Raw genomic sequence first — 27,284 nt, 5'->3', positions numbered from 1 at the left:
AAAAGTGAAGTAGACGTTCGTTGACGGAAACTGAGGTTTTGTTTGACACTGCTAATGAGTCGAGTGAAGCTAATAGTACAGAAAGTGAGAATGAGTGGATTACAGCGTCGAAGAAAAAGGGAAACAAAAGAAGTAAAGCTATGTTGGGAAAATAGGAAACCACTAGACTTGTTTATGGTCGGAGTCAGGGTTTTGAATGAATGCTACTTGGGAAATCGGTTTAACGTCTCCAGGAAAATCTGGAATGTGTTGGAAGAAAGTGTGGAGTCGGTGAGAGTCACAAGAAGTGGTCTTATTTAGATTTTTTGTGTGTCTGCGGAGCAGAAAAAGTGTGTGTTAAGACTCAAAAAGATATCGGAGTGGAATGTTTACTGCATGGATTTTAAAGGGGGTTATTTCTGGGGTGGTGCAAGAAATAAAGGCAGAGGATTTAACTGAAGAATCGATGGAGTGGTTGGTGCACGTCAATTGACCTGCATGGTAACAGTAGATGGAGAAAAGAAGTTCACTTCATCCAAGCTACTGTTTTTTGATGAGTCTCTCCCTTCTCATATAAAGTTAGGATTCATGAGATGCCCTGTAAGAGCTTCTGTGCACAAGCCCCTTCAGTGTCATGAATGTAAAATATTTGGTCATGTGTCAAGTGTGTGCAGAAGGGAACAATATTGTATGCCAGATGAAGGGAAATTCTGCAACTGTGGAGGTAAACATGCTCCTGAACTCTTGGAGTGCCCTGGTGAAGGAGAATGAGGTGGCAAGGGTAAGGGAGTATCCAGCATGTCTCCTATCTGGAGGCGGTGAGAAGATTGGTAGGAATGAGTAGCGGGGAAGAAGCAACGGTAGAGGAGCCACCAAGACCAGTGAAGGTTTCTCATCAACCGAAGGACAGTGAAATGCTACATGTTAAAAAGGTGGACTTTGTGTTATTTATTGTAATGGTCATAAACTGTACAGCACAAGCGGAGAAGAAGTCTAAAAAATTTGAATCATTGAATGCCGCTGAACATATTTTACAGCTGAGGCGGTGCAGGAAATCCAGTCGGTGAATGTAACCCCACCACAGGTCCCTGAGCCTGTGTAGGGATGTATTTTGGAGCGGACTGTGATTGTTTTATTTTGTATGATATCATTTTACTGTAATATATATTTTTTTAATTTCTTATTTAATACCCCGTCCAGCTCGTGGAGGTAATGGCCATTAACATTGGATGCCAACCGCCGTTTAAAACCCATCGAAGAAGAAAAGCCGGCACATGGCCAACTCTTATCCTAGAGAACGATACAGGAGTTTGCTCCATCCCTGCTCTAAACACATCTGATTCTAATAGTCAGCTGATTTGGGTGTGATAGAGTAGGCCAGGCCTAGGCCTGGAACAAAAGCCTGTTTTTAGGTCTTGAAGTTATAACCAGTAACTCTCCTGGAAGAGGGTTGGCCACCCATCATACCGTGAGCATGACCAAGACAAGGCAGGCAGTCGGTGTCACATAGACCAGTTGACAGGAGTTTAATGACTCAAGGTAAGAATCTTCAAAGCAAACTTAGAGAGTCGGATGGGGTGATGGGGAAACCTGCCATGGCCAGGCAAAACATAGTGATATAGTGACCCCTTGTGGTAGACCACGGACTTTTTCATTTACAAAACACTGCTGACGACATTCAAATGCGCCAACTGTGTCTCGGTAATCACATGACTTTTACGTTGCGTCAGTTGTGTAGTAAACTCTCGCAGCTATTTCTCAACGATATAGGGAATATTACATAACATTGGAGAATAAGTGAACACGTAGAGCAATTTTGTGAAATCGTTAGGCATCGACCTTGAATACTTTTTTTAAAGCGAAGTAGCTAGATCGATAGCTAACGTTAAGCACTTTTCCTTTTCATGACTAACTTCTGCTTGTTGCAACAGTCAGTCAGAATGGGCCATTTTCTATCTCTCACCACCTTACTGTACCTGCTTGTTACGAGCTGCTCGGGCTCCCCTCCCTCGAATTTCATCCTCCTGTTCGCGGACGACCTGGGGTTCCGGCGACCTAGGATGCTACGGGCATCCAACCTCGCTCACCCCAACCTGGACCGCTTGGCGGCCGACGGACTGAGATTCACTGACTTCTACTGCACCAGTCCCGTCTGCAGCCCCTCCAGGTTGTAACTAACCACCAACATATTACAGTAACAATAGCTAATATCCTTATCAAAATCAGGAGGCTGTGGGGTATATATGAGGAACAACTTTACAGTTTAGGGGTGAGTGAGGTGGGCAGTGAAAAAAATCGAAATATTGGTCACGTGCACAGGATACAGCAGGGATACTCAACTACTATTTGAGAAGGTCCAGTGACACATATTTCCTAGGTGGCAAAGGTCCGGATGGATATCGTCCTTTATCGGCGCTGTAGTACAGCGTAGTAACAAACATAGTCGTCTATGACTTAGGAAACATGTTGTTATATAAAATGTACGTTAAATGACACTAAAATGTGAATTAATTACAACTTATTTCGAATGTAAACATGTGCAATATTGCATCAACATGGCTGAAGATGAAAAGTGGTTGCATATTTATCTATGCAAAAGTTCACTGTGAACCATTGTACAAGCTAGATAAACTAGTAATACCATCAACCATGTGTAGTTAACTAGTGATTATGTTAAGATTGATTGTTTTTTATAAGATAAGTTTAATGCTAGCTAGCAACTTACCTTGGCTCCTTGCTGCACTCGCGTAACAGGTGGTCAGCCTGCCACCAGTCTCCTCGCGGAGTGCAATTTAATCCGCCATAATCGGTGTCCAAAAATGCAGATTAACGATTGTTATGAAAACTTGAAATCGGCCCTAATTAATCGGCACGATTTAATCGGTCGACCTCTAGTAAAAATGCATGCTTTGTCATACCCATGGTATACTGTCTGATATACCACGGCTGTCAGCCAATCAATATTCAGGGCTTGGACCACCGAGTTTATAATCACGTATAAAAGTCACTCTGGGCATTGCCCTGCATTAATGAGAGAAATTACACTTTCTGTCTCCTGCCAATGCTTTGAACTTTGGCACAAGTTGTGTGAGAGACACTGGTGCAGGCGTTCATTGGTGAGCCTGGTGCGGTATTTGTTTTTAATAAAGTTCATTGTGGAGAAGGCTGATTCACAGCTGTATGTGAAGCCAAACATGGTCAGGATGTATAGTGCCGGTTTCTTGAGAACAGGAACATCAATTTCAGGCACCATCTTTCCCCAGAAGGTGACAGGGTCACAATCACCAGCCTGCTCCTTCAAAGCCACATTTTCTTGCAGCTCAGTCAACCCCATTTGCAGTGATGTAATACCTACCCATCTGAAGATTTTCTTTTAGCTTCTTTGTGACCAAGAAGGGATTCTGGATGAGCAGCAGCAGTTCTCCTCCAACAGTGAAGTCATCAAAGCGAGCCTTAAAGTTATCCATCAACTTCTGGATGAAATCAACATGGTTGGGAACATCTCAGAACATCTTAGAAGACTGGGGAAGTGGACAAGTTCTCCTTGGAGATCATTCTTGAAAAGCTCCAATTTCTTCTGGAAAGCTCGGACTGCTGTTATCATATCACACACTGTATTGTCCCGTCCCTGCAGCTTAACATTCAGTTGATTAAGGTGTGATGTAATGTCTGTCAAAAATGCAACTGTTTCCATCTTCTCCTCATCTTCCAAAAACTCAGAAAACTTAGTTGCCATTTCACACTTGCTCTGATAAGAAAGCTTTGATTTATTCCTGAATGGCCCAAAAGCATTCAAAAACCCTGCCTTTGCTGAGCCATCTGACATTGTTGTGCAGTAGTAAGTCATCAACTGGCATTGGTCTCTGTCAGAATGGCGGTGTTGTAGGGATGAAGTTGCTCTCAAAAAGTTGATCAGTTTCATCATTGCTGTCATGACCTCAGAATACTCTTTTCCCAGACTGGCACACAGGACAGATTGATGGATGATGCAGTGATATGATGTCAGGTCAGGGTGGTCCTCTTTCAAACGTGAAACCAGGCCCCTCCCTCTTCCCATCATGGCTGGAGCTCCATCTGTGCTGATTGAGACCCCTGACTTCAGATCTATCCCCCTTTTTGTCTGCATCCCTTTGATGGCCTCATGGATATCCTCTCACCATGTGCATGCTTCTAGATGTGCTAAGCCCAACAGCTCCTCACAGAATTCCTTCTTGGTTTCGTTATAAAACCTGACAAACACCAGAAGCTGGGCATTATCAGTGTTATCTGTTGATTTATCCACAGCTAATGAAATGCATGGTGCATTCTCAATGGCCTCATCAATTTGTGAAGGTAAATCTTCAGCTAATATTTCAGTTGTCCTCATTGCTGTGGGATCGGTTTGATCTTTTCCCTGAGCTCATCTTTTTTGTTTACCTTCTAGCAAGGTGTCAGCAACTTTACACGTGCATTATTTTACCATCTCATCGTCTGAAAATGTTTTTTTGTGTTTTCCCAAAACCCAGGCTATCCTCAGTAAACACTCCATTGCACGTTGTTGGGCTGTCAGGGAATTGACAAGGATGGAACTCTCATATTGGTGGAACTCTCATATTGGGATTTGAGTTGGTTCATCTTGATTGTTCTCACCTCCGTGTTCAGGGGATACGTCGAATTGACTATGCCTGGTGTTATAATGGCGCTTAACATTGGCACTTTTCACGAGAGCTACGGACTCGCTGCATATCAGGCACATTGGTTTTGTGCTAGTTGCGGGGAGAATGAATAGGTACTGTTCTGTTCACTCGTCAAACCATATTAAGTAAGTTCAGTTGAACTGCGGTCAAATCTTTGTGTCTTTCTGCCTGCTTTTCCCAGGGTTCCACAGAGGATATTTGGATTAATGTGATTGGGTAGGATGCGGCCTTTTGTATTTGCATATAAGCACAACATTGGATTAGACGGGGCACTAGTAGAGGTGGGCGTTGCTTCGAGCGAGAAAGAAAGGTTGTGAGTTAACCTCTATGGGCTAGGTGGGACGCTTGCGTCCCACCTACTCAACAGCCAGTTGAATCCTGTGGCGCGTTATTCAAATACCTTAGATATGCTATTACTCCAATTTTTCAAAAATATGACTATTTTACACAATTTTAAAGATAAGACTCTCGTTAATCTAACCACACTGTCCGATTTCAAAAAGGCTTTACAACGAAAGCAAAACATTAGATTATGTCAGCAGAGTACCCAGCCAGAAATAATCAGACACCCATTTTTCAAGCTAGCATATAATGTCACATAAACCCAAACCACAGCTAAATGTAGCACTAACCTTTGATGATCTTCATCAGATGACAACCCTAGGACATTATGTTATACAATACATGCATGTTTTGTTCAATCAAGTTCATATTTATATCAAAAACCAGCTTGGGGATTCAGTTCATTTGCATGGCAAAGAGGGACTTTGCAATGAATTGCAATTCATCTGATCACTCTTCATAACATTCTGGAGTATATGCAAATTGCCATCATACAAACTGAGGCAGCAGACTTTGTGAAAATGAATATTTGTGTCATTCTCAAAACTTTTGGCTACGACTGTACACTCACTTACACACAAAACCCTCACACATTCTCATACACTACACTACATCTGGAAAAAGTAAAGGGGTCTAAATACTTTCCAAAGGCACTGTATACACACACACATACACGTACCGACACAACACACATACGCGTACCGTCACAACACACGAACACTCATACACACACACTTTTACACTCATCATTGGTTGCTGCTACATTGTTCTTTATTTTACTTTTCATATTATCTCTCCTAGTCACATTATCCTGCCTTCATATACTTATCTCAAATACCTCGTTCCTTTGCACACTGATCTTAGAGACACAGTCTGTGAGAACTGGTTAGAACCTGTTCTTGTTTTTACTATTCTTCTAAGGGAATGGAGCCAATTACCCCTTATCTCTTTTGTAAGCTTACCTCCCTCTTTGTGGGGTAAACAGCTCTTTGTGTAAATGAAGTGTAAATAAAGATTTAGCTTTATCCTGAGAGGGGAACTTCCTGACAATTGCTTGAATAAAACTCTTATAAACTGGAAAATGAGCTTTGCCTTATCCTTGGAACAAATGTTTCCTTGTTTGCATGCTTTTTTATCCAACCCCGCTCATACACACGTTTTACAATGTGAGGGTTTTTGAGCACAGCTGGAGCAAACTCCTGCATATCAAGTAGCTCTCCTGGACTCTCCGGGAAGAGGGTTGGTCTCCCTGCAACATTACAATTACAACCAAATACTTTTTATGTCTTTATAAAATAATTCCCTCATTCAATGAACCAGGGATCAAATGGCTAAGGTAGCTAACTAAGATGTTTATCTATTTGTAAGGTTAAAATATTAAGTGTTCACAGGAGATCTTGACAGCATAGGAGTTACTTGTCAATTAGGCTATTGTAATAATATATTTTTTTTACTTTGTCAGAATTACATGGCCAGTATTGAATAGAGGAGAATCCTAGCCAATTTTGAGCACTTGAGAGACAGTTTTACAACCGGAGTATGGAGCATTTGTTTCATCAACTGCGTGTTTGCGGTTATACACGAGTGCCAGTGGAGTCAATTTAGGAAATCGGACATGACAATGTCATTAACCCCCCCCCCCCCGGCAATGGACCACTGGCGCAAACGGCAGGTGATATACACACCTTGGCTTTTCCAGGATTTTCATTGCTGACCCAAAATTTGCTATAACTGGGTAAATATTATCAACAAATGTACAAACGCAGCTAGGCTTGCTTTGATCTCGAGTCAGTGCAGATAGCAGTGTTTAAGACCACCTAAAGCGAGACTGATTTAAGACCAAGTGTCATATACATGATCACTAACCGAAACAGGTCTATAATAGATAATACAAAATTCAGTGCATTCGGAAAGTATTCAGACCCCTTCCCTTTTTTCAGATTTTGTTACGTTACAGCCTTATTCTAAAATTGATTAAAAACATTTTTTTTTCATGAATCTACACAAAATACCCCATAATGACAAAGCAAAAACAAGTTTTTAGAAATGTTTGCAAATATATTAAAAATCTAAACCGGAATTAACTTACATAAGTATTTAGACCCTTTGCTATGAGACTTGAAATTGAGCTCAGGTGCATCCTGTTTCCATTGATCATCCTTGAGATGTTTCTACAACTTGATTGGATTCCACCTGTGGTAAATTCAAATGATTGGACGTGATTTGGAAGGGCACACACCTGTCTATTAGGGCCGACCTTCGCCTTCCGAGCCTGGCCGATTAATTAGGGCCGTTTTCAAGTTTTCATAACAATCGGTAATCGGCATTTTTGGACACCGATTGTGGCCGATTACATTGCACTCCACGAGGAGACTGCGTGGCAGGCTGACTACCTGTTATGCGAGTGCAGCAAGGAGCCAAGGTAAGGTGCTAGCTAGCATTAAACTTATCTTATAAAAAACGATCAATCTTAACTTAATCGCGAGTTAACTACACATGGTTGATGATATTACTAGTTTATCTAGCTTGTCCTGCGTTGCATATAATCGATGCCGTGCCTGTTAATTTATCATTGAATCACAGCCTACTTCGCCAAACGGGTGATTTAACAAGCGCATTCGCGAAAAAAAGGACTGTCTTTGCACCAATGTGTACCTAACCATAAACATCAACGCCTTTCGTAAAATCAATACACAAGTATATATTTTTTTAAACCTGCATATTTAGTTAATATTGCCTGCTAACATGAATTTCTTTTAACTAGGGAAATTGAGTCATGGTATATGCAGCAGTTTGGGCCACCTGACTCATTGCGAACTGTGTGAAGACCATTTCTTCCTAACAAAGACAGCCAACTTCGCCAAACGGGGGATGATTTAATTTCTATGGGATACCTGCGGGACACAGCCAGTGAAATATCAGGGCGGCAAATTCAAAAACAACAAAATGTCATAATTCAACTTTCTCAAACATGCAACTATTTTACACCATTTTAAAGATACACTTCTCCTTGATGTAACCACATTGTCCGATTTAAAAAAAGGCTTTACAGCGAAAGCAAAACATTAGATTATGTTAGGAGAGTACATAGACAAAAATAATCACACAGCCATTTTCCAAGCAAGTACATGTGTCAATAAAACCCAAAACACAGCTAAATGAAGCACTAACCTTTGACGATCTTCATCAGATGACACTCCTAGGACATTATGTTACACAATACATGTATGTTTTGTTCGATAAAGTTCATATTTATATCCAAAAACAGCATTTTACATTGGCGCATGATGTTCAGAGAATGTGCACATCAATTTACTAAAATATTCATCATAAACGTTGACAAAATATATAACAATTATTTAAAGAATTATAGATAGACTACTCCTGGATGCAACCGCTTTGTCAGATTTTAAAATAGCTTTACGGAGAAAGCACATTTTTCAATATTCTGAGTACATAGCTCAGTCATCACAGAGAGCCATACAGACACCTGCCAAGTTCGGGGCAACCTAAACTCAGAATTAGTACTAGAAATATTGTCTTACCTTTGCTGATCTTCGTCAGAATGCACTCCCAGGACTGCTACTTCCACAAGAAATGTTGTTTTTGTTCGAAATACTCCATATTTATGTCCAAATACCTCCGTTTTGTTCGTGCGTTCAGAGCACTATCCAAAGGCATAACGCGCGAGTGCGGTACCAGAGACGAAAAGTCAAAATGTTCCATTACCGTACTTAGAAGCATGTCAAACGCTGTTTAAAATCAATCTTTATGGTATTTTTAACGTAAAATTGCGATAATATTCCAACCGGACAATAGCGTATTCATTCAAGGAGAAAAAGAAGGAGGGGTGCGCTCGCGGGATCGAGCATATCCAATCCCTTTGTTGCCAGGCAGTCCACTCAGAAACTGAGCTCGTATTATCTGCCCAGTGACAGGAGAATGCTCAAACCACTTTCTGAAGGCTTTTGACAGCCAATGGAAGCCTTAGGAAGTGCAGCGTAACCCCACAGATACTGTAGTTTCGAAAGGGACTAGAAAGAAGAACTACAATTCTCAGATCCTCCACTTCCTGGTTGACTTTCTCTCAGGTTTTTGCCTGCCATATGAGTTCTGTTATACTCACAGATACCATTCAAACAGTTTTAGAAACATCAGAGTGTTTTCTATCATAATCTACTAATATATGCATATTCTAGTTTCTGGGCCAGAGTAGTAACCTGTTTAAATTGGGTACCTTTTTTATCCGGCCGTGAAAATACTGCCCCCTAGCCCAGACAGGTTAACCTCTTACATCTAGACGTTCCACTTGCGGAACACCTGCTCCAATATCCAATGATAGGCGTGGCGCGAATTACAAATTCCTTACTTCAAAAATTACAGAACTAGCAGTACCCCCCGCAAACCTCCGGTGAATTTACTAAATTACTCACGATAAACGTTCACAAAAAACATAACAATTATTTTAAGAATTATAGATACAGAACTCCTCTATGCACTCGATATGTCCGATTTTAAAATAGCTTTTCGGTGAAAGCACATTTTACAATATTCTCAGTAGATAGCCCGGCCATCACAGGGCTAGCTATTTAGACACCCACCAAGTTTAGCACTCACCAATATCAGATTTACTATTAGAAAAGTTTGATTACCTTTCCTGTTCTTCGTCAGAATGCACTCCCAGGACTTCTACTTCAATAACAAATGTTGGTTTGGTCCAAAATAATCCATCGTTATATCCAAATAGCGGCGTTTTGTTTGTGCGTTCTAGACACTATCCGAATGGTAAATAAGGGTCGTGCGCATGGCGCATTTCGTGACAAAAGATTTCTAAATATTTCATTACCGTACTTCGAAGCATGTCAAGCGCTGTTTAAAATCAATTTTTATGCCATTTTTCTCGTAAAAAAGCGTTAATATTCCGACCGGGAATCTGTGTTTCGGCAAATAAAGGGAAAAACAGAAAGACGGGGGTGGCCAGTGCACGAGCCTAAGCCCTTTGTCCTCTGATAGACCACTTAGCAAAAGCGCTCGTGTGTTTCAGCCAGGGCTTTGAATTACGTCATTCAGCTTTTTCCCGGGCTCAGAGGGACCATGTGAGCCGTAGGAAGTGTCACGTTAGAGCAGAGATCCTTTGTAATGGATAGAGATGGCAAAGAAGTTCAAGAAATGGTCAGACAGGGTACTTCCTGTACAGAATCTTCTCACGTTTTGGCCTGCCAAATGAGTTCTGTTATACTCACAGACACCATTCAAACAGTTTTAGAAACGTTGGAGTGTTTTCTATCCAAAGCTAATAATTATATGCATATTCTAGTTTCTGGGCAGGACTAATAATCAGATTAAATCGGGTACGTTTTTTATCCAGCCGTGAAAATACTGCCCCCTAGCCATAACAGGTTAACAAAAGCGCATTTGCGAAAAAAGCACAATCGTTGCACAAATGTACCTAACCATAAACATCAATGCCTTTCTTAAAATCAATACACAGAAGTATATATTTTTTAAACCTGCATATTTAGTTAAAAGAAATTCATGTTACCAGGCAATTTCAACTAGGCAAATTGTGTCACTTGTCTTGCTAGCATTGCACGCAGAGTCAAGGTATATGCAACAGTTTGGGCCGCCTGGCTCATTGCGAACTAATTTGCCAGAGTTTTACATAATTATGACATAACATTGAAGGTTGTGCAATGTAACAGCAATATTTAGACTTATGGATGCCACCCGTTCGATAAAATACGGAACGTTCCGGATTTGACTGAAAGAATAATCGTTTTGATTTCCAAATGATAGTTTCGGATTTGACCATATTAATGACCTAAGGCTCGTATTTCTGTGTGTTATTATATTATAATTAAGTCTATGATTTGATAGCGCAGTCTGACTGAGCGGTGGTAGGCAGCAGCAGGCTCATAAGCATTCATTTAAACAGCACTTTCCTGCGTTTGCCAGCAGCTCTTCGCAATGCTTCCAAGCATTGCAAAGCGCTGTTTATGACTTCAAGCCTATCAACTCCCGAGATTAGGCTGGCAATACTAAAGTACCTATTAGAACATCCAATAGTCAAAGGTATATGAGCAAAATAGTTCTATAATAACTACAACCTAAAACTTCTTACCTGGGAATATTGAAGATTCATGTTAAAAGTCTTCCCTGTGGCTCAGTTGGTAGAGCATGGTGTTTGCAACGCCAGGGTTGTGGGTTCGATTCCCACGGGGGGCCAGCACAAAAACAAATGCATGAAATGAAATGTATGCATTCACTACTTACTGTAAGTCACTCTGGATAAGAGTGTCTGCTAAATGACTAAAATGTAAAAATGTAAATGTAAAAGGAACCACCAACTTTCATAAGTTCTCATGTTCTGAGCAAGGAGCTTTTAAACATTAGCTTTTTTACATGGCACATATTGCACTTTTACTTTGTTTTTGCATTATTTAAACCAAATTGAACATGTTTCATTATTTATTTGAGACTAAATAGATTTTATAGATGTATCATATTAAGTTAAAATAAGTGTTCATTGTTCACTCAGTATTGTTGTAATTGTCATTATTACAAATATATATATATATATATATATATATATATATATATATAAAAATCGGCCCGATTTAATTGGTATCTACTTTTTTTGGTCCCCCAATAACCGGTATCGGCGTTGAGAAATCATAATCAGTCGATCTCTAGTCTATATTGACAGTGCATGTCAGAGCGAAAACCAAGCAATGAGGTCGAAGTAATTGCCTGTAGAGCTCCAAGACAGGATTGTGTCGAAGAACAGATCTGGGGGAAGGGTACCAAAAAATGTCTGCAGCATTGAAGGTCCGAAAGATCACAGTGGCCTCCATCATTCTTAAATGGAAGAAGTTTGGAACCACCAAGACTCTTCCTTGAGCTAGCCGCCCGGCCAAACTAAGCAATCGGGGAGAAGGGCCTTGGTCAGGGAGGTGAACAAAAACCCGATGGTCACTCTGACAGAGCTCGAGAGTTCCTCTGTGGAGATTGGAGAACCTTCCAGAAGGACAACCATCTCTGCAGCACTCCACCAATCAGGCCTTTATGGTAGCGTGGCCAGGGAAGCCACTCCTCAGTAAAAGGCGCATGACAGCCTGCTTGGAGTTTGCCGAAAGGCACCTAAATGACTCTCAGACAATGAGAAACAAGATTCTCTGGTCTGATGAAACCAAGATTGAACTCTTTGGCCTGAATGCCAAGTGTCACGTCTGGAGGAAACCTGGCACCATCCCGATGGTGTAGCATGATGGTTGCAGCATCATGCTGTGGGGATGTTTTTCAGCAGCAGGGACTGGTTGACAAGTGAGGATCAAGGAAAAGATGAACGGCGCAAAGTACAGAGAGATTTTTGATGAAAACCTGCTCCCGAGCACTCAGGACCTCCGACTTTCATCATGCAACAGGACAACGACCCTAAGCACACAGCCAAGACAATGCAGGAGTGGCTTTGGGACAAGTCTCTGAATGTCCTTGAGTGGCCCAGCCAGAGCCCAGACTTGAACCCGATAGAACATCTCTGGAGACACCTGAGAATAACTGTGCAGCGACACTTCCCATCTTTTGGGAAATGCTATAATTTATGAGGACAAATATATTATACATTTTTTTGTAAAATTTCTCCCCAATTTTGATCTGGTCTCATTGCTGCAACTCCCCAACAGGCTCGGGAGGCGAAGGTCGAGTCATGCGTCCTCCGAAACTGCACTTCTTAACACCTACCTGCTTAACCTCTATGGGCTAGGTGGGACGCAGGCGTCCCCCCCGTGGTGCATTCCATCAACAGCAGGTGCATTTCAAGAGCGGCAAATTTGAATCCAAATAAATGTCAAAATTCTAATTTTTCAAACATACAACTATTTTACACCCTTTGAAAGATAAACATCTCCTTAATCTAACCACGTTTTACGATTTCAAAAAGGTTTTACGGCGAAAGCATAAATTTAGAGTATGTTAGGACAGTACATTTACAAGAGTTGTGTGTAATGTTTTGTCAATTCAAAGACAGGGTCACCAAAACCATAAAACCAGCTAAAATGATGCACTAACCTTTTACAATCTCCATCAGATGACACTCCTAGGACATTATGTTAGACAATGCATGCATTTTTAGTTCTATCAAGTTCATATTTATATCCAAAAACAGCGTTTTACTATGGCATTGATGTTGAGGAAATCGTTTCCCTCCAATAACCGGCAGTCAAGTCAGCATCACAAATTAAATAATTAAAATTAGAAAACATTGGAAAAATATTATATTGTCATTTAAAGAATTATAGATTTACATCTCTTGAACGCAATCAACTTGCCAGATTTAAAAATAACCTTACTGGGAAATCACACTTTGCAATAATCCGAGCACTGCGCCCAGAAAAATACGCTTGCGATACAGACTAGTCGTCATGTTGGGGAGATCTAAAATCGAAAATACTATGTAAATAATCCATTACCTTTGATTCTCTTCATCAGATGTCACTTCCAGGTATCACAGGTCCATAACGAATGTAGTTTTGTTCAAAAAAGCTCATCATTTATGTCCAAAAATCTCCGTCTTGTTAGCACATGATCTAAGCCCGCCGGACTTCACTTCATGAACGAGGGGAAAAATATATTTACGTTCGTTCAAACATGTCAAACGTTGTATAGCATAAATCATTAGGGCCTTTTTAACCAGAACATGAATAATATTCAAGGTGGACGAATGCATACTCTTTTATAACGTATTGGAACGAGGGTACCCAACATGAACTCGCGCCCAGGTGTCTAATGGGCCATCATCGTTCCATGGCTCTTGTTCGGTCAGATCTCCCTCCAGAAGACTCAAAACACTTTGTAAAGGCTGGTGACATCTAGTGGAAGCAATAGGAAGTGCCAAAATATTCCTCAGCCTCTGTGTTTTTCAATGGCATAGGTTTAAAGGTAATACAACACATCAGGTATCCACTTCCTGTCAGAAAATGTCTCAGGGTTTTGCCTGCCAAATGAGTTCTGTTATACTCACAGACACCATTCAAACAGTTTTAGAAACTTTAGAGTGTTTTCTATCCATATATAATAAGTATATGCATATTCTAGTTACTGGGTAGGATTAGTAACCAGATTAAATCGGGTAAATTTTTTTTATCCAGCCGTGCAAATACTGCCCCCTAGCCCTAACAGGTTAACCCGGAAGCCAGCCGCACACCAATGTGTCGGAGGAAACACCGTTCACCTGACGACCGAGGTCAGCCTGCAGGGATCCGGCCCGCCACGAGTTGCTAGAGCGCGATGAGCGGCCAAAACCGGGTTTGATCCCCCGGCCAAATCCTCCCCTAACCCAGACGATGCTGGGCCAATTGTGCGCCGCCCGATGGTGATACAGACCCGGGATCAAACCCGGGTCTGTAGTGATGCAGTGACTTAGACAGCTGAGCCACTCGGGAGGCCCCTAAAATGTATTTTAAAAGATGAGACTATAATAAATACTGCTTTTATGCCATACAAGCAAGCCAAACACCCGTGAGTCCAAATGTGCTTTTCAGATATCCATATCATAAAACTCATGTCAACATTTATGATCCCTATGTTTGATGTACAGTTACAAGATGGCATCGCTTTATACCCTGGGATTGTCCTGAACAGAATTAGCCTATGTTTGTTGTATTGTGAAGAAAGTTTGCCGCAGACCACTCATCTAAATACACTCATGGCTCCATTCTATGCGCACCAAAATTATGATCTGCTTCTCTGAATTGCCTTGTAAAAGCATAACACTGTAAGATCGTATTAAAAACATTATAATATTCCCACCTGACCCAGACTGCGATTTATAATGGACCGTTTTTGGAGTGCTTAAAGAACTACAGTAATTGTATAAAGGCGTGGAAGCAGGGCTGTGTTCCCAACAAAACTGTGTGCTTGCTCTAGTTCTTCAACAGCACAGCTAGGAGGGCTCATAAGAGCACTGTTATTGTTAAAATCTTCTTTGAATCATAAAAGTGCATTGAAATTACTTAGGAACTGTGCACACTTTGGAGAGGTGTGTTTGGCAACTTGGAAACACCAGTTAGACCTTTCACTCAAACCCCTTGTCATTGTTTTGTTTTGTCCCAAATTTTCCAAGAATATTCTTATCATGTTACAGAATGTATCAAGAGTATTTTCAGATTTCGTCATCAACAAATGCAGCGAAAAGAACAGTAAATATAAAATGCACATAAAATCAACAGTGTAATGTTTGGATTCAGTCTTGTATCAGGTGAACAGTTGTGTCCTCAGCTTTTAGTCTAATAATTTTTCCATAATCTCAAAACTGTTCCCTTTTAATTGCTACCATGGTTATGCATATGCTTTCCATATTTATTCTGTAAGAAACATTTCGATGTAGACCTATCCATAGGCCAATTTCCATGAGTGTAAGGGGTTATGGTTCAGGTATACAGTTTAGGGTTAGTTCAACAGTTATGGCCTTGGGGTAAAAGCTATCTTGAAACCTGTTGGTCTGAGACTTAATGCTCCGGTAGCGCCTGCCAGAAGGTATCAGAGAGAGCGGTCTGTGGCTGGAGTCCTTGGCGATCTTCCATTCCTTCCTCAGACACTGCCTGGTGTAGATGTCCTCCATGGCTGGTAGCTTGCCCCAGTGATGGACTGGGCAGTCTTCACCGCCCTCTGTAGAGCCTTGCGGTTAAGGGCATTGCAGTTGCCTTACCAGGCGGTGATGCAGCCAGACAGAATGTGCTCAATGGTGCACCTGTAAAAGTTCCTGAGGATCTAAGGGGCCATGCCAAACCTATTCAACAGTATGATGTGTACACCGAGGACCCCCCCCTCGTTGTTGTTGGTGATCAGGCCCTACCGGGACGTCAGCAAACTTGATGATAGAATTGGTGTTGTGTTTGGCCACAGAGCCATGAGTGAACAGGGAGTACAGGAGGGGACTAAGCACACACCCCTGGGGGGCAGAGGTGTTGTTGCCTACCCTAATCACCTGGGGTTTGCCTGTCAGGAAGACCAGCATCCATGATTTCAGTCACTCAAACTAAAATCTCACTGACAAAGCTTTCTGAATTGAATGTAATATCTCATCATAGACACACTGTGCAGCGCAACATATATTTTGTGTTCATCAACCACTTGTATCAATGTTTTAAATAAATTAAATGATGGTTGTCTTTTCCCATCAGGGCGTCTTTGCTGACAGGGCGCTACCAGACCCGGTCAGGGGTGTACCCGGGGGTGTTCTACCCTGGTTCCCGCGGAGGTCTACCGCTTAACGAGACCACCATAGCGGAGGTGCTAAAGCCCCTGGGCTACGCCACGGCAGCCATGGGGAAATGGCACCTGGGGGTGGGGGAGAACGGGATGTACCTGCCCACCCGACAGGGCTTTGACCACTACCTGGGGGTCCCCTACTCCCATGACATGGTCAGTGTGTTCACTGGTAGTTGTTAATTGATTGGGTAACTGGTAGACTGAACAAAAATATAAACGTTGGTCCCATGTTTCATGACCTGAAAAAAAAAGAAATCTCAGAAATGTTCCAAACTCACAAAAAGCTTATTTCTCTCTTGTGCACAAATTTGTTTACATCCCTGAGCATTTTTATTTTGACAAGAGAATCCATCCACCTGACAGGTGTTGCATATCAAGAAGCTAATTAAATAACATGATCATTAGACAGATGCACCTTGTGCTGGGAACAATAAAATGCCACTCTAAAATGGGCAGTTTTGTCACACAACACAATGCCACATATGTCTGAAGTTTTGAGGAGCCTGCAATTGGCATGCTAACTGCAGGAATGTGCACCAGAGCTGTTGCCAGATAATTAAATGTTAATTCCTCTACCATGAACTCTACCATGTTGTTTTAGAGAATTTGGCAGTACGTCCAACCGGCCTCACAACCGCAGATTACGTGTAACCATGCCAGCCCAGGACTTCCACATCTGGCTTCTTCACCTGCGGGATTGTCTGAGACCAGCCACCCAGAAGCTGATGAAAGACAGTGTTCCAGTTTGCACAACCTGAAGAATTTCTGCACAAACTGTCATACATCGTCTGATAGTTTGTGCTCATCTGCATGATGAGCACATCTGCGTGCTGGTCGTCTTCACCAGGTTCTTGACCTGCCTGAAGTTTGGGCGTCGTGACCAACTTCAGTGGGAAAATGCTCACCTTAGATGGCCATTGGCATGCTTGAGAAGTGTGCTCTTCACGGATGAATCCCAGTTTCAACTATACCGGGCAAATGACAGACAGCGTGTATGGCGTCGTGTGGGAGAGTTGTTTGTGGATGTCAACGTTATGAACAAAGTGTCGCATGGTGGGGGTGGGGGTTATGGTATAAGCTACAGACAACGAACACAATTGCATTTGATAGATTGCTATTTGAATGCACAGAGATGACGTGATGAGATCCTCAGGCCCGTTGTCATGCCATCCATCCTCTACAACTACTGTGATTATTATTATCTGACTCTGCTGGTCATCTATGAACGTTTGCACATCTTAGCCATGTTCTGTTATAATCTCCACCCGGTACACAGCCAGAAGAGGACTGGCCACCCCTTATAGCCTGTTTCCTCTCTAGGTTTCTTCCTAGGTTCTGGCCTTTCTAGGGAGTTTTTCCTAGCCACCGTGCTTCTACGCCTGCATTGCTTGTTGTTTGGGGTTTTAGGCTGGGTTTCTGAACAGCACTTTGTGACATCAGCTGATGTAAGGGCTTTATAAATAAATTTGATTGATTAGGGCCTAATTCATTTATTTCAATTTACTGATTTCCTTATATGAAGTCAATATTATCTTTGCAATTGTTGCGTTTATATTTTTGTTCTGTGCATTCTGAAAGTATTCAGACCCCTTGACTTTTTCCATTTTGTTACGTTACAGCCTTATTCAGAAATTGAATTGAGCACCTACTCATTCAAAGGTTTTTCTTTATTTTCTACATTGTAGAATAAGTGAAGACATCAAAACTATGAAATAACACCTAAGGAATAATGTAGTAACCAAAAAAGTGTTAAATAAATCAAAATATATTTTAAAGTTGACATTCTTCAAATAGCCACTCTTTGCCTTGATGACAGCTTTGCACACTCTTGGCATTCTCTCAACCAGCTTCATGAGTTAGTCACTTGGAATGCATTTCAATTAACAGGTGTGTCTTGTTAAAAGTTAATTTGTGGAATTTCTTTCCTTTATGCATTTGAGCCAATCAGGTGTGTTGTGACAAGGTAGGGGGTATACAGAAGATATCCCTATTTGGTAAAAGACCAAGTCCATATTATGGCAAGAACAGCTCAAATAAGCAAAGAGAAACGACAGTCCATCATTAGTTTAAGACATGAAGGTCAGTCAATACAGAACATTTTAAGAACTTTGAAAGTTTCTTCAAGTGCAGTCGCAAAAAATCATCAAGCGCTATGATGAAACTGCCTCTCATGAGGACCGCCACAGGAATGGAAGACCCAGAGTTACCTCTGCAGCAGAGGATAAGTTCATTAGAGTTACCAGCCTCAGAAATTGCAGCCAAAATAAATGCTTCACAGAGTTCAAGTAACACACACATCTCAACATCAACTGTTCAGAAGAGACTGTGGGAATCAGGCTTTCATGGTCGAATTGCTGCAACGAAACTACTACTAAAGGACACCAATAAGTAGAAGAGACTTGCTTTGGGTAAAGAAACACGCTCAATGGACATTAGGTGGAAATGTGTCCTTTGGTCAGAGTCCAACATTTTGGTTCCAACCGCTGTGTCTTTGTAAGACATGGTGTGGGTGAATGGATGATCTCCGCATGTGTATTTCCCACAGTAAAGCATGGATGAGGAGGTGTGGGGGTGCTTTGCTGGTGACACATTCCTTTGGTTGATACTAAAGGGTAGATAGTTCTCTCCTGCTTAAATTTACGACCGGGTGTGGAGGTGTCAAAACCCCACAGTTCCCTCCTCCCCCCTTTGCGTTTGGTAGAGGGTCTGGTTGTCAGCCATTGCCAAGCTGATCTGACCCTTTGTGATTCTCACAGGATGGTCATGACACTTGGTACACCTATATTTGGGGAGTTTCTCCAATTCTCAAGCTCTGTCAGGTTGGATGGGGAGCGTTGCTTCACAGTTATTTTCAGGTCTCTCCAGAGATGTTCGATCGGGTTCAAGTCCAGGCTCTGGCTGGGCCACTAAAGGACATTCAGAGGCTTGTCCCGAAGCCACTCCTGTGTTGTCCTGGCTGTGTGCTTAGGGTCGTTGTCCTGTTGGAAGGTGAACCTTCACCCCAGTCTGAGGTCCTGAGCGCTCTGGAGTTGGTTTTCATCAAGGATCTCTCTGTGCTTTGCTCCGTTCATCTTTCTCTCGATCCTGACTGGTCTCCCAGTCCCTGCCACTGAAAAACATCCCCACAGCATGATGCTGCCACCACCACGCATCGCCGTAGGGATGGTTCCAGGTTTCCTCCAGATGTGACCCTTGGTAATTAGGCCAAAGAGTTCAATCTTGGTTTCATTAGACCAGAGAATCTTGTTTCTCATGGTCTGAGAGTCTTTGGTGCCTTTTGGCAAACTCCAAGCGAGCTGTCATGTGCCTTTACTGAGGAGTGTCTTCCGTCTGGCCACTCGATCATAAAGGCCTGATTGGTGGAGTGCTGCAGAGATCAAATCTTATTTGCCACTTGCACCGAATACAACACGTGTAAACCTTACAGTGAAATGCCTGCCTACTTACAAGCCCTTAACCAAAAATGCAGTTTAAAAAAAATAAGTGTTAAGTAAAAATTGAAAATAAAAGTAACAAATAATTAAACAGTAGCAGTAAAATAACATAGCGAGGCTATATACAGGGGTACCGGTACAGAGTCAATGTGCGGGGGCACAGGTTAGTCAAGGTAATATGTACATGTAGGTAGAGTTAAAGTTACTTTGCATAGATAATAAACAGAGAGTAGCAGCAGCGTAAAAGAGGGGTCTTGGTAGCCCTTTGATTAGCTGTTCAGGAGTCTTATGGCTTGGGGGTAGAAGCTGTTAAGAAGCCTTTTGGACCAATACTTGGCACTCCGGTACCACTTGCCGTGCGGTAGCAGAGAGAACAATCTATGACTAGGGTGGCTGGCGTCTTTGACCATTTTTAGGGCCTTCCTCTGACACTGCCTGGTATAGAGGTCCTGGATGGCAGGAAGCTTGGCCCCAGTGATGAACAGGGCCATACGCACTACTCTCTGTAGTGCCTTGCGGTCGGAGGCTGAGCACTTGCCATACCAGGCAGTGATGCAGCCAGTCAGGATGGTCTCGATGGTGCAGCTGTAGAACCTTTTGAGGATCTGAGGACCCATGCCAAATCTTTTCAGTCTCCTGAGGGGGAATAGGCTTTGTCGTACCCTCTTCACTACTGTCTTAGTGTGTTTGGACCATGATAGTTTGTTGATGATGTGGACCCCAAGAAACTTGAAGCTCTCAACCTGCTCCACTACAGCCTTTTCCTGTAGTCCACAATCATCTTTTTTGTCTTGATCACGTTGAGGGAGAGGTTGTTGTCTTGGCACCACACGGCCAGTTCTCTGATCACCTCCCTATAGGCTGTCATATCATTATTGGTAATCAATCCTACCACTGTTGTCATCGGCAAACTTGATGATGGTGTTGGAGTCTTGCCTGGCCATGCAGTCATTAGTGAACAGGGAGTACAGGAGGGGACTGAACACGCCCCCATGTTGAGGATCAGCGTGGTGGATGTGTTGTTTACCTACCCTTACCATCTAGGGGTGGCCCATCAGGAAGTCCAGGATCCAGTTGCAGAGGGAGGTGTTTTAGTCCTAGGGTCCTTAGCTTAGTGATGAGCTTTGAGGGCACTATGGTGTTGGAACGATGAGCTGTAGTCAATGAATAGCATTCTCACATAGGTGTTCCTTTTGTCCAGGTCGGAAAGGGCAGTGTTGAGTGCATTTGAGATTGCATTATCTGTGGATCTGTTGGGGCGGTATGCAAATTGGGGTGCGTCTAGGGTTTCTGGGATAATGGTATTGCTGTGAGTCATGACCAACCAGATGGTTGTCCTTCTGGAAGATTCTTCAATCTCCACAGAGGAACTCTGGAGCCCTGTCATAGTAACCATCGGGTTCTTGGTCACCTCCTGACCAAGGCCCTTCTCGCCCGATTGCTCAGTTTGGCCGGGCGGACAACTCTAGGAAGAGTCTTGTGGTTCCAAACGTCTTCCATTTAAGTCTGATGGAGGCCACTGTGTTCTTGGGAATCTTCAATGCTGCATACATTTTTGTATACCCTTCCCCAGATCTGTGCCTTGACACAATACTGTCTCGGAGCTCTACGGACAATTCCTTCGACCTCATGGCTTGGTTTTTACTCTGACATGCACTATCAACTGTGGGACACTGGTGTGTGCCTTTCCAAATCATGTCCAATCAATGAAATGTACCACAGGTGGACTCAAATAAAGTTGTAGAAACATCTCAAGGATGATCAATGGAAACAGGATGCACCTGAGCTAAATGTCAAGTCTCATAGCAAAGGGTATGAATACTTATGTAAATAAGGTTTTATTTTTAATACATTTGCAAACATTTCTAAACCTGTTTACACTTTGTCATTATGTGTATTGTGTGTAGATTGAGGATTTTTTACATTTTTAGTCATTAATACATTTTAGAATAAGGCTGTAACATGGAAAAAGTCAAGGGGTCTGAATGCTTTCCTAAAGCACTGTATATTGCCAGTGTCTCTGTATTCATTGCCACAGCTAAGGGAGAGAAAGGACATTGACACTTTTGCCTTAGTTTGCTCTCTTTCTCAATCTTGCTCTCATCCTCTTCTCCCTCTCTGCCTCCCCCTTTTGTCTGTATCTCTCTTAACTCTCTCTCCTTGTCTCTTTCTTTCCCAGGGACCCTGTCAGAATCTGACATGTTTCCCTCCAGATGTTAAATGCTTCGGACACTGTGACGTCGGCGTGGTAACCATCCCACTAATGCACAATGATGTCATAAAGCAGCAGCCTGTGGACTTCCTGGATCTGGAGAGGGCTTACAGTGACTTTGCCACAGACTTCATCACCCAGGCTACCAGGAAGAAACAACCCTTCTTCCTCTACTACCCCTCCCATGTAATCATCTCTTCTTCCTCTACTGCCCCTCTCATGTAATCATCTCTTCTTTCTCTACTGCCCCTCTCATGTAATCATCTCTTCTTCCTCTACTGCCCCTCTTATGTAATCATCTCTTCTTCCTCTACTGCCCCTCTCATGTGAGAAGCAAACAATCGTTTCAAGTTCAAAGGTAGTGGGTGCTCCTCCAACAACTTTCAAGGTGAACAGTCTCTCCCCCCTTTCTGTCCTCCAGCACACCCACTACCCCCAGTATGCAGGCCCGGCAATGGCAGGGCGGTCTCGTAGGGGTCCGTTTGGTGACTCTCTGCTGGAGTTTGACTCTACAGTAGGGAACCTGCTCTCAGCTCTGGAACATACTGGAGTCCTCAACAACACTCTCATACTGTTCACTGCTGATAATGGGTAGGAACTGTGTTGGTGTGTGTGATGGTGTGTCAGTGTAGTTTACTTGCAGCGTGTACGGTTATTATGTAATAGTTTAGTTGCCTACCGTATGTGTGCTTGTGTTTACTACTGGTTTTACAACAAATGTGAAAGGACTAAGAGCCTTTCACATTTCAACCTTTGGTGAATCTCTCCAATCCCCCTCTCTCCGCATCCAGGCCTGAGTTGATGCGTATGTCTCGGGGGGGTAATGCTGGTCCTCTGAAGTGTGGTAAGGGCACCACCTATGAAGGGGGCATGAGAGAACCTGCCATCGCCTACTGGCCTGGGACCATCACACCAGGTCTGTCAGGAGAGATATGTAGTCCTTTCAACTACAAAATACATGTATCATCACACTCACCCACCCATATTGACTGAATGTTGTAGCCTTGAAGATCCCTTGTTTAATTTCAATAAAAAAATTGCCAGGCTTATCATATGCTGACATATTTGTATGGGGGGTATTCACAGAGCAGGAGTTAGTTGGCATGGTCACATTTAGCTCCCCCCTTCCATTTCAACTTAATTCGGATCTACAGTGCATTCAGAAAGTATTCAGACCCCTTGACTTTTTCCATATTTTGTTACATTACAGCCTTATTAAAAAAATATATCAAATAGTTTTTTTCCCTCATCAATGTACACACAATACCCCATAATGACAAAGCAAAAACAGGTTTTTAGAAATCTTAAAATAAAATATGACATTTATATAAGTATCAGACCCTTTACTCAGTACTTTGTTGAAGCACCTTTGGCAGTGATTACAGCCTCGAGTCTTCTTGGGTATAACGCTACAAGCTTGGCACACTTGTATTTGGGGAGTTTCTCCCTTTCTTCTCTGCAGATCCTCTCAAGCTCTGTCAGGTTGGATGGGGACCGTCACTGCACAGCTATTTTTCAGGTCTCTCCAGAGATGTTAGATCGGGTTGAAGTCCGGGCTCTGCCTGGGCCACTCAAGGACATTCAGAGACTTGTCCCGAAGCCACTCTTGTGTTGTCTTGGCTGTGTGCTTAGGGTCATTGTCCTGTTGGAAGGTAAACCATCGCCCCAGTCTGAGATCCTGAGCGCTCTGGAGCAGGTTTTCATCAAGGATCTCTCTGTACTTTACTCTGTTCACCACCAGACCAAGGCCCTTCTCCCCCGATTGCTCAGTTTGGCCATGTGGCCAGCTCTAGGAAGAGTCTTGGTTGTTCCAAACTTCTCCCACTTAAGAATGATGGAGGCCACTATGTTCTTGGGGACCTTCAATGCTGCAGAAATGTTTTGGTACCCTTTTGCAGATCTGTGCCTCGACACAATCCTGTCTTGGAGCTCTACGGACAATTCCTTCAACCTCATGGCTTGGTTTTTGCTCTGACATGCACTGTCAACTGTGGGACCTTATATAGACAGGTGTGTGCCTTTCCAAATCATGTCGAATCAATTGAATTTACCACAGGTAGACTCCAATCAAGTTGTAGAAACATCTCAAGGATGATCAATGGAAACAGGATGCACCTGAGCTCATTCTCATGTCTCTTAGCAAAGGGTCTGAAATCAGTTTTTTTTGCCTAAATCAGTATTGTCATTATTGTGTGTAGATTGCTGAGGAAAAAGTTTTTTAATTAATCAATTTTAGAATAAGGCTGTAACGTAACAATGTGGGAAAAGTCAAGGGGTCTGAGTACTTTCCGAAGGCACTGTATATCTAATTTGAACTATATTTTCTAGGGGTCACCCATGAGCTGGCCAGCACCCTGGACATCATGCCCACTATCGCAAGGCTGGCGGGGGCCAAACTACCAATGGTGCAGCTGGACGGAGTGGATATGACAGACATCTTGGTCAACCACGGACCGGTATGGGAGACATTATTCACTTCACTCTGAGTTTAGTTAAACGTCATTTGGGCTGAAGAATAGAAGATGGATACATTGCATAATGTGTTCTTGACTTAAACACTTGGACATTGTTATTCATACCTATTTAACTTCCTGTGTTGTAGAGTAAGAGAGAGGCCATGATGTTTTACCCTACAGACCCCAGTGAGAATTATGGCCTGTTTGCTCTCAGGCTGGGCAAATACAAGGCTCACTTCTACACACGCGGTAAGTGTGTGTGTGAGAGAGTCATGCACACTGCAGAATAGGGTACTCCAAAGTTCCTGTTTTGTGTTCCTGATGTGATTGCTGTGCTCTTTTGTAATTAGCCTTTTAACAACAAGATGCATTCCTAAACACTATGGCAAAGGGGCCAGCCAGAGGCTGAAATGGAACCTGGCCTAAATCAAACATTTCTATCTGAACCACATTTCCCTCGTTGTCTGTCCCCCAGGTGCAGGCCACAGTGAGACCACCCCAGACCAGGACTGTCACATAATCTCCTTCCTGAAGCCCCATGATCCTCCCCTGCTGTTTGACTTGGAGTCTGACCCCAGTGAGAACTACCCCTTGTCTCCGCTGGGACGCCCCGACCTGCAGGCCCTGCTGCGGAGGATAGGCGTGGTCAAGGAACAGTTTGAAGCCTCCATGGAGTTTGGGGAGAGCCAGATCGGGAAAGGTAGCGACCCTGATCTTGAGCCCTGCTGCACCCCGCACTGCACCCCCAAACCTTCCTGCTGCCAGTGTGGCTGATGCACCCTCAAACCTACAGTACTGCTTGTACTGTACCTTAAGTAAGACCAGTTCTAGTACCTCTATTACTGTGGATGAGGTACCCCCAAACTTAACCTCTTGCACTTGAAAACACTTGTTAATTACCGACTGTGTCAGACGACTCGTAGAACAGCTAAGTGCGTCGTTAGATGCGTTTTTCCCCTACTGCGTCACTTTATACACAGAAGACATCTGCTAAACATAGAATCAAGATGTTTATTTGTTTCTCTGTGACCGCTGGAAACTTCACAACTAAGTTGACTACAAATACAAAGTTGCCAATGTCTCTGCAATTTTTACAAACAAGCGAAGGATGAAAAGATGCTTCAAATGAAACCCAAGATAATTGCATTAAAATAATAATTGCTTACAGTATAGGCTACAGGCCTATATAATTAAATCATATTTAAATCAATTTCATGTTCATTCAATTGATTTTTATTTTGCTAATTTTAGGGTGTCTGTAATTTTTGCCTCAATATGTTTCAAGATGTGTTACAATCGCTCAATGATCTGCCAGATCTTGCATTATTATAGGGTAAGCATTAGGGAAAAAATGCCTCAACAATAGGTGATAATATCTTTCTAGGAGCTGATCCGTCGACAGTATTGTGGAATAATTCTAATGTTAATGTCAGATTTAAATGGAGATAGCTGATCCGAGAGCAGCGCTGCCTTTCTTTCGATCCTATCAGTGTTGACACTATGCCACAACAACGCACTTAGCAACTGTGTGGTGTTTTAGGAAACGCATGTTACATCTTTGGCCGTTGTAGGAAAGATGCATTGTTAAAACACTCGTAAGCCTAAATTCTATCGGGAAACCGGGCCCTGGCTAGTTTTACGAAAGACGGTGTGTGTATTCTTTTTAAATAAAGGATTATATTAATACACTATTTTATAGTGAGAGAGAATGTAACATCTCACACCCAGAGGAAAGGAGTGGTAGTTAAGTTCAAACATATCTTTACTAACTAGACAGACCTTCATGTAATCAAATTGTACAAATCTAAGGAAATTTATTTTACAGATGACAATAATTTTATATAGCCTAGCTAGCCTATAATCAGGTTGTTGGTCCGACATACATGATTGTAGCTTGGACCTAAATCATGCATTAATGTTGACATTTGAATTACAGTGGCAGATCTGAAGTTAGGATTTTACCCTATAAATTAACAGATTCATGAAACTGTTATTGTGACCCCATAGCACAGTGACACAAGCACAAGAAAGAGACAGTCAGACGCATTTGGACATCAAGCATATATTTTATTCATAAGACCAAACCCATGACAAGGCAGAGTGTATTATTATTTTTTTTTTAACTTTTAGATTTGTACAAGTCCTCATTTTTTTAAGATACAATATAGATAACTTTGTATTTGTCACATACTGATGCTGTAGTTATACAGTGAAGAATCTAGTTTGTTTATGTATTAAAGTCCAAAGTTTAGATGAACTGTTAACTGGATGTTTGAGCTGCTATACAGGACTAGGGAATCCTTGGGGGTTGGTTGGTATTCTGTAGCTATCAGGGGAAGATAGAAGGGCTTCAACTAAGCTCTTACAGGACAGAAAAACAAAAGACAAAACAAACTGGTACAGGTAAGAGATGGAGCATGTCTGGAGCTCAAAGCCATGGGCTACATTGGCAAGATGCGATAGGTTCCTGTATGAAAGCAGGCTCTCTGAAAGCTGTTTTTAATTGGTTCAGCTCTACTTCTCTGCTCTATCAGCAGATTGGCCAGCAATGGGGTGGGTGTGTTGTTGGAGCTCAGCAAGGTCAAAGGTGACACATTACATGTGTCCCCTAATGATGATGTCACAGATGTGCCTAAAGGGGTGCTGCTAAAGCCTGTCTGTGGGGGCGAATGTTTGAGTTTGCAAGAACTCAAAATGTCACCTTAGTGGTTGACGTAGAGTCAATGTGTGGAAACGCAGCACACTCAAATAAAAAGAAGAACTGGCCATTTAAAAATGATTTTTCCACCTTGGTTTTCATGTTTGTCATCTTTTTGGAATTTCTCTTATTTTAAATATTAATTTCAATAACATACATAACGTAAAGGACACAGTACAATCTTTTCAACTCTTTATAGTATTTACAGGATCTAACTGA

At 42.4% G+C, this 27,284-nt stretch overlaps 1 pseudogene across 1 annotated transcript; it reads left to right on the top strand.

Annotated features, from left to right (window-relative positions):
• The first annotated feature begins 1,687 nt into the window (after window positions 1-1,687).
• LOC123724481 (arylsulfatase A-like) lies at window positions 1,688-27,146 on the top strand (annotated as a pseudogene). The gene is made up of 8 exons (XR_006757034.1): window positions 1,688-2,146; window positions 16,178-16,418; window positions 21,879-22,097; window positions 22,333-22,502; window positions 22,703-22,827; window positions 24,240-24,367; window positions 24,514-24,616; window positions 24,843-27,146. The product of XR_006757034.1 is annotated as an arylsulfatase A-like (transcript).
• The last annotated feature ends 138 nt before the right edge of the window (window positions 27,147-27,284 follow it).

This window comes from Salmo salar, chromosome ssa10, assembly GCF_905237065.1.
Source record: "Salmo salar chromosome ssa10, Ssal_v3.1, whole genome shotgun sequence".
Classification (NCBI taxonomy): Eukaryota; Metazoa; Chordata; class Actinopteri; order Salmoniformes; family Salmonidae; genus Salmo; species Salmo salar.
Note: the sequence above shows the minus strand (reverse complement) of the source record. Positions and strands in the feature narration are given on the sequence as shown.